The following is a 16,137-nucleotide window of genomic DNA, read 5'->3' on the forward strand; positions in this document are numbered from 1 at the left end:
TTCTGCATAATTCAAACTCTTCCTCTTCCTCTTCCTCATCTTCTGCTGCTTCTTCTTTTTTTCATCATCATCACCATCTTCTTTTTCTTTTTTCTCATTCATCTTTTCTTTTTTATTTTATCTTCTCAAGTTTCTTCTTATTTTACTCTTTTAACAAGAATAAAAACAAAAAAAATCAAATAAAGAAGAAGAAGAAGAAACACATAATGCTGCAAAATTACTTGGAAGAAGATGAACTTACATTCATTCAACTAAAAAAAAAGAAAGAAATAAGGAAAAAAAAGAAGAAGAAAAATGCAACATTAGAAGAAATATTTTTCTATATTTGCAGCAAATTTGAATGTAACACGAAGATATTTGGGTATAATATGAAGATATTTGAGTGTATTTTTTAAGAATTTTCGGTGTAAGTGTGCTGATAAGTTCTGCATAGTTCAAAACTCTTCCTCTTCCTCTTCCTCCTCCTCATCTTCTGCTGTTTCTTCTTCTTCATCTTCTTATTTCATATTCTTATAATTCTTCTTGCGAAGAAAAAATTAAATGAAGAAAAAAATACATAATGTTGCAAAATCAATAGAAAGAGGATGAGGAAAAAAAATGCAGCAACAACAACAGTAATAAAAAAACGACAATGAAGATGAAACATACGAAAAAAAAGAATGAGAAACGCAAAGAAGAAGGAGAAGAAGAAGGAAGAGAAGGAGAAGGATGAACGCGGGATACAAAGAAGAATAACATGATTTCACGCGCACGTTATGTAAATGACTTGTATAACTTGTATGCCAAAAAGACTTATATATATAACAGTACTAAAAAAAATAGGCAGAACTTCTCTTATTTAGCATTGATTAATTATTCAACAATTAATGAATACTAAATAAAATAAATTCTAATTGATTTTGGCTCAATTTTGTTTGTTATTAAATATTTTCGTACTCGTTGTATTGGAAAAATTTGAGGGGTTACAAGGTCGCTAAGAAATTAGAACCAAACGCGCTCGATTAAACTTAGATAAATTAGAATACAATTCTTATCCGGATTTAATTTTCATATTTTTCGATTACTTAATAATTTAAAAGTATATTGAATGGAAATTGGAATGCATGAATTATCCTTGAATTGAGGTAAATCTTCCCAACCTAAAATTTACACTAAATAATAATAATAATAATAATAATAATAATAATAATAATAATAATAATAATAATAATAATAATAATAATAGAGGAATATAGGAGTCTAAAAGAATTACTTAACTTTTTTAATCAGGTCCCCTTAATTTAAACTTTTTAAATCTAGTCTCTACATTGAAATCGTTTCTGTTATCAAATTCTTTGTGGCTTAGTGCAAATTGTTTTCACAAACTTTTGAATAAATAAAATAAATTGTTATTTGACGAAATAAAAATAGAAAAGAATCTATTAAGTTATATAAGTGTCTAAAATCTTTTGCCATATTAATTAAGATTTCACTAAAAATCTTATTACATAAATCTTATTTAATACGAAACCAGATTAAAAAATAGAAAGCTAATTGAAAATTGAGTACAAGTGTACAGCTATAATAATTTTTTAAGTATAATAAGAATTAAACCGAAGTTTTCATATTAGATAATCCACTTCTAAAAGGAACTACTTGTAAAGTGTTTTTTCAAATTTCAGGCCGTTTTGACTTTTGACCATGATGTTCATAATTACTCCCATGACAAAATGGAAAACATCTTTTGTCAAAACCAAACTAAGGATTAGGTGCCCCAACTTTTGGGACAACTAGATTATGGACGCACCAACTACTTCAAACCTTGATCATGCCACTCTTTTGGTATTTGTCGTCGAGTACAATGATTAATTTCTTAGTATTACTTATAAGCTTATCGATTGACGAGACATTTAATGTGAAATTAAAATAAATAAGTGAAAAAAATTAATTAATTAATATTAGTTAAATTATTTTTTAATCCATTTTTTTAGAGAAAATTTAGGATTAGAATTTAAGATTTAAAATTTAAAATTTATAAAGATTGGTTAAAAAAAATTACTCCCTAATTGAACAATCAATTTTTTATTTAATTGATTTGGAGAATAAACTCTTTTTCTCAACCGCGTTCTATTTTTTTCTTCTTTTTTTTTCTTTTGGCTTTCTAAGATCAAATTAAAGTGGAGGAAAAAAGGTTGTGTGTGTTCTGACAGTCATTCTTCAGGTGCTATCTGTATTGATTGTTTTGTTTCAGAAAAGTATTTGGGAAAATAATTGGTCCCATTTTAGAACCTTGCAATTTGCGTGAAGGAAAAATGTGATACTTAAAAGTGTTGATGCCAAACACTAAAGAGCCAAGAACTGTTTGTGTGGTTCATGTTTTTCAATTGTGTTTCTCCTTTTTTTTTTTTTTTTCCTTTTTCATTGTCCCTTGGCTCTCATTTATAAATGGATAACTATTAAATTGAAAAAAAGAAATTGTTTAAAGGACTTTATGACTATACAAAGTAAGCGAAGAAATTAAAATTGTTGTGGTCCCATATATATATATGGTGATTGAAGGAGACATTACCGGAATATTTTTTTTTTGTGCTATATGATATGGCATATTGAGGAATAATTATGTGTCAATTAAATTCTTGGTAAATTCAACATAACTAGTAGGATAACAAATAATAAGTGCACATAGACGCGGTTAAGGGGGAAAAGGGTTAGAAAGAAGAAAAAATTAAGTGCATATAAAATTTAATATATCTCTTCTAATCATATTCACATGAAAATTTTAATGTGAATTTTTCATTCATAAAATAATTCTGACTACAGTATTGCAATTATAAGTATTAGTGTATTAATATGTATTAATGTGTCTATAAATTCATCTTTTTATCTTTATATAATATTGTTAAGAATTTTTATTCTATTCTCTCTGATTTTCAGCTAATTCTCTCTATTTCATAATACAATATCGTATCAAATGGTGTTTTCATTGAACACCATGCCAGCAGTGATCACCACTTGCCATAGTGGTTTGGATTCAATTCACATTCCTTTGTTCAATGGTCATAATGGTTATTGGTGGATCCTTTGTACTTGAAAGCGGTGGAATGCCAAAAGAACATCGGAAGCTTAGCGTTTTTGGAAGGTCGCCGAGAGACTAATCGAACGCGATCAAACGTGGTTTCGACTCTGGCAGCAGTGGAATCCGGTGACAGATTGGCCAAGCTTCGAGATAGCATTCTTGCATCGTTATTACCAAATAGATTTTCAGCTAGTTTTACTAGAAATTGCAGAAAATAACATTTTAGATCGGAAAATTGAGTTAGAAGAAGGAATATCCAAATTCAGATATCAACCACAGCTAGAATCATTAATAGACAATCCAAATCCAAAAATTCAAGCCAAGTCAGAGTCAGAATTTTACCTAATCAACAAACATTCCACAAATTTACAAGATAAAATTCAACACTTACAGATCTATAATTCCATAAATCAAATTCAGATAATGCAGAATTAAGGAATGCAACAACAAAAATTTCAGAATTAGCAATGAATCTATAATACATAGAAGTGATTTGGCCGAGAAAGAAGAATCAGATTTTAATTTTAAATTTTAACCACAACAACGACCACAAAAATCAACAGAAATTGCAGATCAAGCAGAATTTTAAATCTCAAATCCAGAAATTCAATCAAAATTTCAAGGTCTAGTTCTAGTATCATCAATCAAAATTCAAGGCAGGACAACACAAACAATTCAACAAGTAGTAGATTTAGAAGCATATAAGAAACTATTTCCCGTGACCGCGATTGACAGTGATGATGTTGATGGATGAACAGTGGATGACACCACTCTGGTCAATGGTGACGAGAAATTTACGGCTAGAAGCAATGTCGTGGTCGGTACTGTCGTGATTGAGAAGGTGGAGGACGCAAGACAAGAACCAAAAGCGGAGAGGGTGACGCGACCACCACCAAAGCCACCGCATCTCAACTCGCACATAGGGGTTTTAGTCGGCGCTAACGACGCTTCAAAGCTGAACAGAGAAAGTAGCGCTGAGGAGGAAGAAGCAACATATCTGACTGTAGGTAGCGATGTCGAGGGCGGTGCCTCCGCGAAGGGAGAGCAGATGCTCACAAATCCCCAAGTTGACAATGCAGCGATGGTGAAATACAAAGCGACAACGGTGAAAGGCAGTATTCTGTGCCATTGTGCTTCCTCGGTCGTGGCTAAGACATCACCACTCACAGCCGCTATCTTTTCATACGATCATGGCGGAGGACAAAATAGCAACGGCTTGCAGTGGCGAGCGGAGGTTTCATCAAGAAGCGGAGATAACGCCACATTAGACAATGTAGAAGGAAGATGGAAAAGGGGCGAGAGCTGGACATCGATCCCGAGTGCGCCAGAGGGAACCAAACGCGGGGCAGGTCGCGCGGTTTCTCTAGGCAAGCCTGCGGCGGCAGGCAGCGTGCGAGTTAGAGCTGTGGCGGCTAGTTTCTCCCTACTCTTCACCAGCATCTGGGAGGGGATGGTATTGCTCCCTCCTCACAGGTTAGGCCTCCAATATGGATGCTCAGCCTAAATTCAAATTCCGAGAGTGGGTCAACTGTTGGGTCATCTTTCACAGAATATTATTTTGATCAGTTAATGGACTTTGTTTTTTTTTTTCTTAAAATAATGAGATCTTGGTGGTACATTTTTTATTTTGAACAGTAGCATAGAAAATATTATTTTAAGACTAATTGTTTCTTTTATTAACTGTAGTTCACATTTACAATTTTAATTAGTTTTTATATTTTTCTGCAACCTTGAGGACAAAGTTGTTTTGAATGGGAGAATAATATTAAGATTAGTATTGGGCCTATAGTCCAATTAGAGAAGTATGCTATAAATAGAAATATGATGTAATAGTATAAACATGCATGACATAATTGAAAACTCTAATTCTCATCTTGACCTTAATTCTAGGAATTTCTATTATTTTTTTTAATGAAAAATGGGGCTTAGGGACCCAAAAAAGAACCAAATAAAAATAAAACACAAACCGAGAGGATTACACAAAATCTCTCATCCTAAAGGATCCATCATAATCATATAGCATAGGAAGATAAATCTCAGGCAGGGGAGAATAAAAAATATGCAAGCCTGTATTAAGCTCTTGTCCCTTCTTGGAAAGAATATTGACACAAAAATTCACTTCACGCAGAGCATGATTCTATTGTAGAGTGCTAATTCTTCTCTCAAGAATGTTGATATCTTGAAGAAGAGCTGAGCATAGGTGGGAGCTAGCGCATTAATCTTTGATAAGATTTAGCGCCATTTGAGAGTCCGACTCCACAATGATATGATCCATCCCATTTGTAGCTGTAATTTGGAGACCCTTAATAATAGCCCATAGTTCCGCATGCATGATGGAACAACTACCCAAATTGCAAGAGAAACTCTTCGAGAACCTTCTCAGATGGTCTCTAAATATACCCTCACAAGCAGCATTGTTATGGGCAAAAAAAGATCCATCTACATTTAATTTAAGGACATTTTCAGAAGGAGGATGCCATTTAATTAGCTCGAGTGAAGTTGGATTCAAATCTTTTGGAGTCACACGCCTCTTAACCAAATTCATACTTTCATGGATCTTACCTCGATAGAGGCAACTGCAGAATTAGGCATGGTTGTTACTCCCTCAAAAATGAATTTATTTCGGAAGTACCAAAGAGAGGAGATTTCCATTCTGAACACAGATGCCCAATCAATATTCTTTGATAAGTTAAGGATGAGCTATTCTCGGGTAGACAAGGTAAAGAAGTGACCTTCATGAAGGGGAGGGTTCAAAAGTCTCCAGACCAATCTCGCGAAAGGATAATCTCTTGGAGCATGGAGAATGGTTTTCTCTTTATCATGACACTTCGAGCAACAAGGATTATCCGTCATGTATTTCTTATGTCAATTAACATTTGTGAGGATAGCTTCATTTGCAACGAGTCAAAGAAAAGTTTGAATACGTTCTGGACCCTTCCAATTTCAAACTAGTCAGAAAATATGATCAACGGTAGTAGGATCATCATCATCAAGAGAGTTATGGGCTGACTTCAAGTTGAAGCTCCCATCTGACGTGCAAGCCCAAGAGATCCGGTCTTCCTCTTTCCACGGTGATGGAGGCATCATCGCTCTGATTTGATTAATCATCACATTAGGTAGCAAATCTTTAAGCTTTTGTATATCCCATTGACCTGAAACAGACAAGAAATCATTTAGGGACCAATAATAATAAGAAGAGTTAATCACCTACATGGCATATTGATCTAAACGTCCTATCTTTGGCACCCAAAAATTAATTTGGGAACCATTTTCGATACGCCAAATAGTATTACACTCTACATCTTCCAAGTTGAGCAAACTCCTTTCCATAAATTTGAATCATTTGCTCTTCTTTTGATATCTGGGAGATTATCATTTCCTCAACGATATTTGGACCTCAAAACTTTAGTCCAAAGATTGTCTTTTTTCTCCACTAGCCTCCATCCAACCTTCATCATGAAAGGATGGTTAAGGTCCTTCGCATGCCAGATACCTAGAATCCCCTTGCTTTTGGCTTTGACACTTTCCTCCAACTTAAGAGATGCACCTTTTTAGTGTCCTCGATCTCTCTCCAAAAAAAATTCTTACAATTAGAGTCAATCAAGTTACAAATAGATATTGGTAAAAGAGCAATTTGCATAATGTAGCTAGGTAAAGAAGTAAGAGTAGATTTCATCAAAGTTAATTTTCCTGCTGGTGAAAGAATGTTGGCCTTCCAATTATTCAGTCTGTTTTACATTTTGATCATGATATCATTATAGGTGTTCTTGGTCACTCTAGAGTGGATCATTGGAACCTCCAAATATTTTTCGAGATTATTAGTGATAGAAAATTGCATAACTCCTTATTTCATCCTTGACAGTGTGGCCCACATTATTAATAACTCTTTGACCTGAGTTATTGCAAAAGGCCTCCCGCACCTTATTGATTACCTCAACTTGATCAACAGAAGCTTCAGCAAAAAGAATAAAATCATCCACAAAATAGAGGTGTAAAAGCTTCAGCCTTCTTTATTGAACTTAATGGGCTTCCAGAACTCAAGATCAACGACTGCACTGATAAGCTGAGAAAGACATTCCATACACAGCACAGAGATATATGGCGAGGTGGAATCTTCCTGTCAAATGTCCTTAGATGGGGTGAATTCCTCCAAAGCTTTCCCATTCTAAAGAACCCTCATCCGAGCAGTAGATATGCAAGCATGAATCAGGTTGATGAAGTGCTGAAGGAATCCAATATCTTGGAGAGTATCCATAATAGAACTCCACTTTAATCTATCATAAGCTTTTTCAAGGTCTATCTTGATGGTCATCTAACCCTTTTTTCCTTTTTTGACTTTCATAGAGTTGATAACCTCTTGAGTAATAACAATATTATCTGAGTTATGTCTGCTTGGAAAAAAACTATATTGGGTGGGTGTGACTAGCTTTTCCATAACTTTTCTCAATCTCCTAGCCATGACTTTGGTAATGATCTTATAGGATACATTACAAAGACTAATAGCCCTCATTTGCTTTAGGCTGGTAGTAGGTTCCACTTTAGAGATAAGAGTGATAAGGGTCTCATTAATGTCTCCCACTTTCATTGGATTTTGAAAAACTCTCTGTACCAAATTACACAGATCAACACCAATGTTGTTCCACTTACTTTGATAAAAAAATAGCCTGTAATCCATCCTTTTTAGGCGCTTTAAGGAGGGGGTGATCTAACTTTAAACTAAGTAATTGCTGAATAAAAGCTTCAGAAAAGATTATTTGCCAATCGAGGTTTGTCAAACCTCTATCAAGTCTTTCACACAGATGACCTCTTTTCCATGTATAAGGGCACCTAGAGAACCCCAAATCAATAAGGCCACAATCTAAAATACAAGAGTTAAAATCAAGGCATGCACCATTGTTATGGGAAATAGCACCACCACTATGCTCATGATTCTAGAGAAGAGCATTGGAATCTCCAATAGTGCACCAAGGTAAGCAAATATTGCTATTTAGAGATTGAAGATGATCCTAGAGAGCCTTCCTAGGTGTCCTATTTGGGCTTCCATAAACTGTCATGAGTAGCCACTGAGAAGAATTTTTACCTTCAATCTACATATGAATTAGTTGAGAATTATGATGCAGGAGGTCTACTTTCCAGTGATTAGAATCCCAAATGCACCAAATACCACTCGACACCTCTAGCCTCCTCCACAAAAGACCTATCATGACCCATTTTCTCTCTAACCTTCTGGCCCCGAAAGCCACTGATATGAATTTCCATCAGAATGAAGAAATGTACATCATAATCCTTTCCTAAATCTCTAATCAGAAATACAAAACTTTTTCCTCCAACTCCACGATAGTTCCAAGATATAATATTCATGATAACCAAACAAAAAGAAGAAAGCCCTAAAGGACACGACAACATTAAGTAGACCACTGAGCATCCGTCCTGATCACCAAATTAGCATCCATAAAGGCCATAGGCTCCTTACCTTTCTTGTTAATCGAGGTTCCCTTCTCGTCATTATCTGGTGGTCTATCCGGGTGTGTCCCTTCTTCCCTTGTTGTCGCCACCACCATAACATCACAACACAGAGGAGATTGGGTTAAGAAAAGATTTTGAACGACATGCCTTTTTAGCACATCTTCTACCATCTTTGAGCATTGAAAGGCTTCTCGTTCTTGTTGTGCTAAATCCCTCATCCTATTGAGCATCTCCCATTCTATAGCCTTCATATTAGGATTCTTTGAGGATGAGGTAACATTCTGCATCACCGTTGGAGAGAGTTCAAGAGAGATAGAATTTTTCTCAATAGTTCTTTGCTTGAATTTGAACCCTTTCTTTGATATTATTAGACCAATCTTCAAGGAAGAAGCCTTCTTGGGCCCTTGAATGTTTTTGCCTGCTTTAAGTCTCATGATAGTGTTTTTAGTTGGGTTAGCAATAGGATCTTTTTTGTAGACTTCGCTTCGAGGCTCCACTTACATGGCATCACTAGTGGAGATAATCTCATGAATATTAGAAGCATGTGAATGATCACTATTTTTCTCAAACAACACGTTAAATCTGGATCCCCTATCATTAAATTTACTTGATATAGTATTATTTCATTTTTCATTAGCTTGATTTTGTTTTTTATTCCCCATAACGAATCTCTCTTGTTTCCTTTTAGATGGTCTCTTAACCATCATCCATGGACCAAAATCAGGAGGGTCTTGATTAGCATGTTGCACTACCTGATTATTAGAAGTTTTCTTATTTTTCTTGTTAACGGTATTGTTAGCTAACTCCCCATTCATCGGCACCCCCTCTTTGTCCCCGGCAGCCACTATCTCTAGTTGTTCCATCATATTCTCGACCACACACTCACTGCATTGATCAACTCGATGCCCATACTTGCCACATGAAAAGCAAATTAGATGTAAACCTTCATATTCAATATTAAGGATGGTTCCTAGAATAGAAATTTTTGGGACTAATTTTTTTTGAAAGGTCAATCCCAACACAAATTCTAGCAAATCTACCCCTTGAGTGAATGGAAGTAGCACAATCAATTTTAAGTATATTCGCAATAATAGAACCAATTCTCCACAAAAAATTGGTGGTTGTATAACTCAATAAGAAAATTTGGAATGCGTATCCAAGCGGCAATTTTCTTAACTTGATTTCCATATGACAAGAAAAAAGGTCTCTAGTGTTGCACAATTATATAATGATCCGCAATCATCCACGGTCTTCCAAGCAATGCATGCAAATAATCTTCGTTTTCTGAAAAATGAACTAAAAAAATAGTCTCGATCCATATCAATAACATTAATCGTACCTTTTTTTTTATCCAATCCCTATTGAGTTTCTGCTCGATGAATCCAAGGCTAACTCTCTTACCAATAACTTTGACAATGAGAGCGGTCTTCCATGGCTTACACCATTCTTCAAACTCTTTCTTAGAGACATAAATTTTTGATCAAAGATCAAAAGATTTTTTTCCTTCGATCGGGTCTTCTTCTTTATACCCTCAGGCCTTAGAGTTTGGTACTTCTTCTCCCATGTCTTCACTATGCACGGACATAGCATCTATATTTGTTCCGGCAGAAGATAAGAGACTCTCCTTATATGATATGATTTGCTTCCCAATATTATCATTCGGATTCTCAGTGGATGTATCCATAGCATCTTCTGATTGATTTAGATTAATAATCTCCCGATCTTTGACCTTCTTGGTGCTTCTTTGGACCAAATCAAATTCATATTTTAAAACCCTATCAGAGCTCTCTTGAGATATTTTTTTCTTGATAGGTCTATCTGTAACCTATGCTAATTAATAATAAGCTAGACTTTTGGTATGTGATACTAATAACTTACTAAGAATTTCTATTCTATTATCTCTGATTTTAATCTAACTCTCTCTATTCCTTGATGAAATATCGTATCAGCAACTTGTCCATAATTGTAATAAACCATATTAAAACTTGGTTTATTAACTAATTTAAACTTTTAAAAAGACTTAAATTTGTGCCTATTTTATGATAGCTAAGTTGTAAACCTTTATAAATCGCTTGGTATATTCCATCCTTACTAAAAACTTAACTAACAATCATTTTGGTCGTCATAGCCAACTTAACAAAGGTATCAACATCAATTTCACTCGTCAATTTAAATTCTTATGTAAGAATTTTTATGTCTCAACAAAAAAAAAAGTTTTTCTATCAAGTTCTAAAGACTAAGTTATAGCTTTGCCTTTTATGCTTCATAGTATTTATACATAATATCTCACTATTTACGTCTCTAAGTTCATCTATTATTTTATACATATGATATTTTTCGACTTGAGTACCAAGATACCTTTTATAGCTACATGTTAAAAATAAGTAATATGACCACAATATAATATATTATATGTCAGATAATTTGTTATTATTATTATAATAAGTTTTTGGTCATAGGATTATTAAAAGAATATTAATAATATGAAAAAATCTATATATATAGTTTTCATTGGATGAAGATTAATAGATCTTATTTATTATAGATGATACATATAGAGATATGACCATTGAACTGACTTACTCTGATAATTTCTAATGCATATAATTATCGCATATTTGTCAATATGATATTCTCAATATGAACATGGTAATAGAATTTCCTTTAACTTGCGACTTGTATATATTATACTTTGATTTCGAACAACTAATACCTTAGGGTGCTAGTTGAATGGATATTGAGTATGATTTAAATGCTTATAGAATTAATGATTAGTCAATAAGAAATTTGTCACCTCTCAATAAGGAGCTTAAACTCTATAATTATAATGACTAAAATAAATAAAATATTGGTCAAGAAAATTGAATGAATGAAAAAATGAGTTTGATAGGTCATTCACAATCCATTATAATCATGGTAACAAGTTAGAGTTTGACAATTAAACCATACTCTACGGGTTAATCAAGAGCCGAAAAGATGAAAAGAATTATACTTTATTCTTCTCGAGTTCTTAGTAAAAATATGTTACTTCAAACTATATTAGGTCGTTGAGAAGTATTGCTACACTTCAATCTTAATTAGTAAATTTAATATGACTAATTTATTACTCACTTAGCATTAAACCTATGAAATCACATACGAATAAGTGTTTTAATCTTTGCGAAAAAATATTTAATTATTATTTTGATTTGAACAAATAAATAACTATATTAATTCAAATAGAATATTATTATATTCTTTGCTAGTACTAAGAATATAATAATAATAATATGATAAGTGAGAATATTAAATTAGAATCAAGAATAACTAGTTATTCTATTTCTCTATTTGAATTTTAAGTTTGGATGAGGTTCTTATGAATTCTGTTTCAGATTAAATTGTGATATGATGTGATTTATAAAATTTTAATTTGAAATAAAATAAAATTCAAGTTTAAAATAAGATGAGATCTAAATTTAAAATAAAATTCAAATTTAAAATCTGTAATAATGTTATACTATACATATTTATGACAAGAATAAAAAAAACACACAAGAATCTTATTTATTTACCTTTACATACATAAATTTTTTGAAACAAAAACTCAACACAATAAGGTAAAGCATCAATGAAAAAATACTAGATAGATAAAATAAATTAATTCCTAATCATCTTCGACAATGTCATCAACAACCCAAAAGATAAAAAATCACTCTACTCTTTGTAACTTCTAATTGACCTGTTGACTACTTCCGCAACACCTGCTTCTTGATTCCTGAAGTTTCTGTAATTCCTTTCCAATCAAGTGCTCCAAGTGATAACAATAAAACCAAACTCACCAACATTCTATCAATTCGACTACACGATTGACCCGTGAACTACGTAAACTCACGGTCATTCAGGTCTATATCCACCAGTTCCATATCCTGTATCCATATTTTAAAGTCTTTCGCTGTTGCTGTTAACACACTAGCGCATTTCCTTTCTTCCAACTGCACAACCTTATTGAAGTCACCCATGTAACAAAGAGGAACTTGATATATTCTCGATAAAAAAATCAACTCTTCCCACACAACAAACTTCTCTTCCCATGTATGCGCACCACACACCAATCAAACTGCATAATGAAAATTATTGTTTGTTAATTTCCTATCTATGCACAACTATCTCTCCCTTCTACATACATAATTATGTGTAAGTCTAATTTTTGAAGAAAATTTTTACGATGTGCAAAAAATTGTAAGAGATTTCTCAATTTAGATCAAATATCTATTGGTTAAGAAATTAACAATAAATATTAATCTTAGTGTGAATATACATAATATTTTATAGTGTATTTAAATATTTAAATATGATCTATGTTATTTGAATAAAATTTTAAACACAAAATAAATTTTTAATATTATTGAATTACTTTCTCAGCATGTTATAAACAACATGGCTTTATTCACACATTAAAATCTTAGTGTGGACTGTGGAGCATAGGAGTACCCACAGAATAGGAAAAAAAAAAACAAAAGGAGAATCATTTTCAAATCTCAAGAGAAGACACTAACATTTGCTTCTTATAAATGAAGAACCCTTGCTAATATTATTCCATGTATCTTCATTAATAGGCCTGAAAATATGTGGGTCTAGAACATTATTCACTTTAACACTACAATTCAAATTGATTATTGTACTTATATCCACTCTATAATTAATTCCAGCAAAAGAGAATCATTCTATAGTTTTTCTTTTTGAATCAACGGGGTCATAAACCCCAAAAGAAACAAAAATAAAACAAAGAAAATTAAGATCCTCTCAATCTGAGAGATCCAAATAAATCAAAAGATAAAGTTGACATAAGATCAGAAGGAAGAGAGTCTAAAGTGTGTAATCCAAAGGGAAGTTCTTGCCCCTTTCTTTGCTAGATGATCTGTTGCATAATTGACTTCTCTGAGCGAATGGCTCCATCTCACATTATGAATTTTTCTTGACAAAATTTTAATATCTTCCATCAAAGTACTGCAAGGATGAGTGGAAGGACACCCTTCTTTACAAAACTTTATAGCCATAAGTGAATCAGACTCAATGACAATATGTTGCATCCCTTTAGTGATAGGTATCTGAAGCCCTTTAATAATACCCCATAATTCTGCATGCATAATTGAACAACTTCCAAAGTTGCAAGAGAAAGCCGAGATGAACCTACCTAAATAATCTCGGAACAAGCCTCCACATATTGCATTATTGTTATGTGTATAAAATGATCCATCTGTGTTGAGCTTAATAAATTGCTCCGGAGGAGGTATCCATCTAATAAGAAACTTGGATCTTCTTTGTAATTTGAATATCTTCATTACATTGAGGATCTCCTGTATTCTTATGTTAACTAACTCATCGATAGTTACTGGATGTGAATAAGCTCCTTCAAAGACCCATTTGTTACGGCTATACCAAAGAGATGAGATTGTAACACCGAAACGTATGACACACTCTTTATCCTTTTTCAAGTTACTAATGAGCCAATCCTGAGTAGATAAGTTAAAGAACTCTGGATCACTATTTTGAGAAATTAAAAGTCTCTATGTCTCTTTAGCTAGAGTACAATCTCTAAACACGTGCATAGTTGATTCTTCAACATCACCACACCCCAAACAATTAGAATTAGTTGACAAATGCCTTCTTCTCCTTTCCATGTTAGTTAGAATGGCTTCATGGGCAACTAACCAAAGAAAGGCTCTAATTCTTTTCGGACTGCACCAGCTCCATGCCAACTTGAACACTCTATCAGAAGGTACTTGCTCCTCAAGAATAGCGTTATAAGCTGTTTTTAGGTTAAACATTCCATCGGCAGAGGGAGCCCAAGCAACACGATCAGAATTCTTCTAAGGAGAGGGCGGAGATATGGCTAAGATGCATCCACCACTTGCTTCGGAAGACACTCTTGCAGCTTCTTTTCATCCCAATCACCTGAGACAGCAAGAAAATTCATTAGATTTGTATAGTTATCAGTATGAGTAATTACCTTAGTTTCATGTTAGTCAAGTCTCCCAATAGTTAGCACCCAATTGTGCTTTCAAAATCTGATTCGAGATCCATCACCAACTCTCCAAGTTGTATTCTCTGCCACCTTATCCCAAGTTGCACAAATGCCCTTCCACAAATTAGAAGAGTTCCTTTTTCTTTCAATATTGGATAAAATATCACTCACACAATTGTATTAGCTCTTATGACTCTTCCCTATAAAGTATCCTTTTTTTCAATGAGACCCCAACCTACTTTCATCATAAAAGCATGATTGAGATCTTTGGCATGCGTATTCCAAGACCACCAGCATTCTTGGGCTTACTAATTTTTTTCCAACTAACAAGGTGGATCTTCTTAACTTGCTTTGTATCACCCCAAAGGAAATTTTTGTATTTTTTGTCAATCAAATTACAAGTAGAAGAAGGCAGATAAGCAGTTTGCATAGTATAACTAGGAATAGAGGAAAGGATAGATTTCACCAGGGTGGTTCTTCCGACAAGTGATAAATTAGAGGCTTTCCTACCATTGAGTATGGCATTGATGTTATTAATGATCCCATTATATGTAATATTGCTGACTTTTGTGTGCAGGAGAGGAACTCCTAAGTATTTTCCAAGGTCATCAGTTCTGGTGAAATTGAGAGTGTTGCTGATTTCGCTTCAAATACTATTACCAACGTTGTCAGAGAAAAAGATGCGGGTCTTTTCATTATTCACTTTTTGGCCTGAGCTTTGGCAAAAGGCATCAAGAACCTTCTTAATGACTTCAGATTGATCCTTTTTAGCCTCCGCAAAGAGAATAAGATCATTAGCAAAGCATAAGTGAGACAGAATTGGTCCACCTTTTTTAATTAAGATGGGCTTCCAAAAGTTATGTTCCATCTAGCTGCATTTATGAGGTGGGACAGCCTCTCTATACAAAGTACAAAAATATACGGAGATATGGGGTTGCCTTGATGAATCCCTCTAGACGGCAAGAATTCATCAAGAGCCTCCATATTCCAAAGCACTCTCATTCTAATAGTGGAAACACAAGCAACAACAAGATCAATGATACGATAGGGTATACCAATATCAGGGAGGGTGTCTCTGATGAAGTTTCATTTAAGCCTATTATAAGCCTTTTCTAAATTAATTTTAATTACCATCCATCCTTTGACTCCTTTCTTGTTTCTTATTGAGTGAATAACTTCTTGGGTAATTATAATATTATCTAAACTGTGCCTTTTAGGAACAAAACTGCATTGAGTAGGAGAAACCAATTTTTTCATCACTCTTCTCAGATGTCTGGTGTAAGAACCGCAACTAATCAACCGGTTAATTAAGTGGTTATATTGTCCAAATTTGATTCTAAAAAGTTATAGTGAGAATTTGAGGTTTTAAACATCATTGTTGGACTCAGTGGGTCTTTCCGAGTCAGAAAATGTATTTTCTGCGAAAAACCGTAAAAAATCGTGAAAAATTGTAAACCGACAGTTGAACCGGTTGAACCGATTCAAGTCTGCTCGGTGCTGCTCGAGAGAAAGTTGAAACAGTCAAAAACCTTAGAAAAATACTAGAAATGAAAATTCGGGCGTTAATTTTAAAGGTTTGGCCCGAAGTTGGGCCAAATGGGCTAAAAACGCT

Source organism: Arachis ipaensis, chromosome B2, assembly GCF_059453495.1.
Source record: "Arachis ipaensis isolate K30076 ecotype BB chromosome B2, ASM5945349v1, whole genome shotgun sequence".
Taxonomy (NCBI): Eukaryota; Viridiplantae; Streptophyta; class Magnoliopsida; order Fabales; family Fabaceae; genus Arachis; species Arachis ipaensis.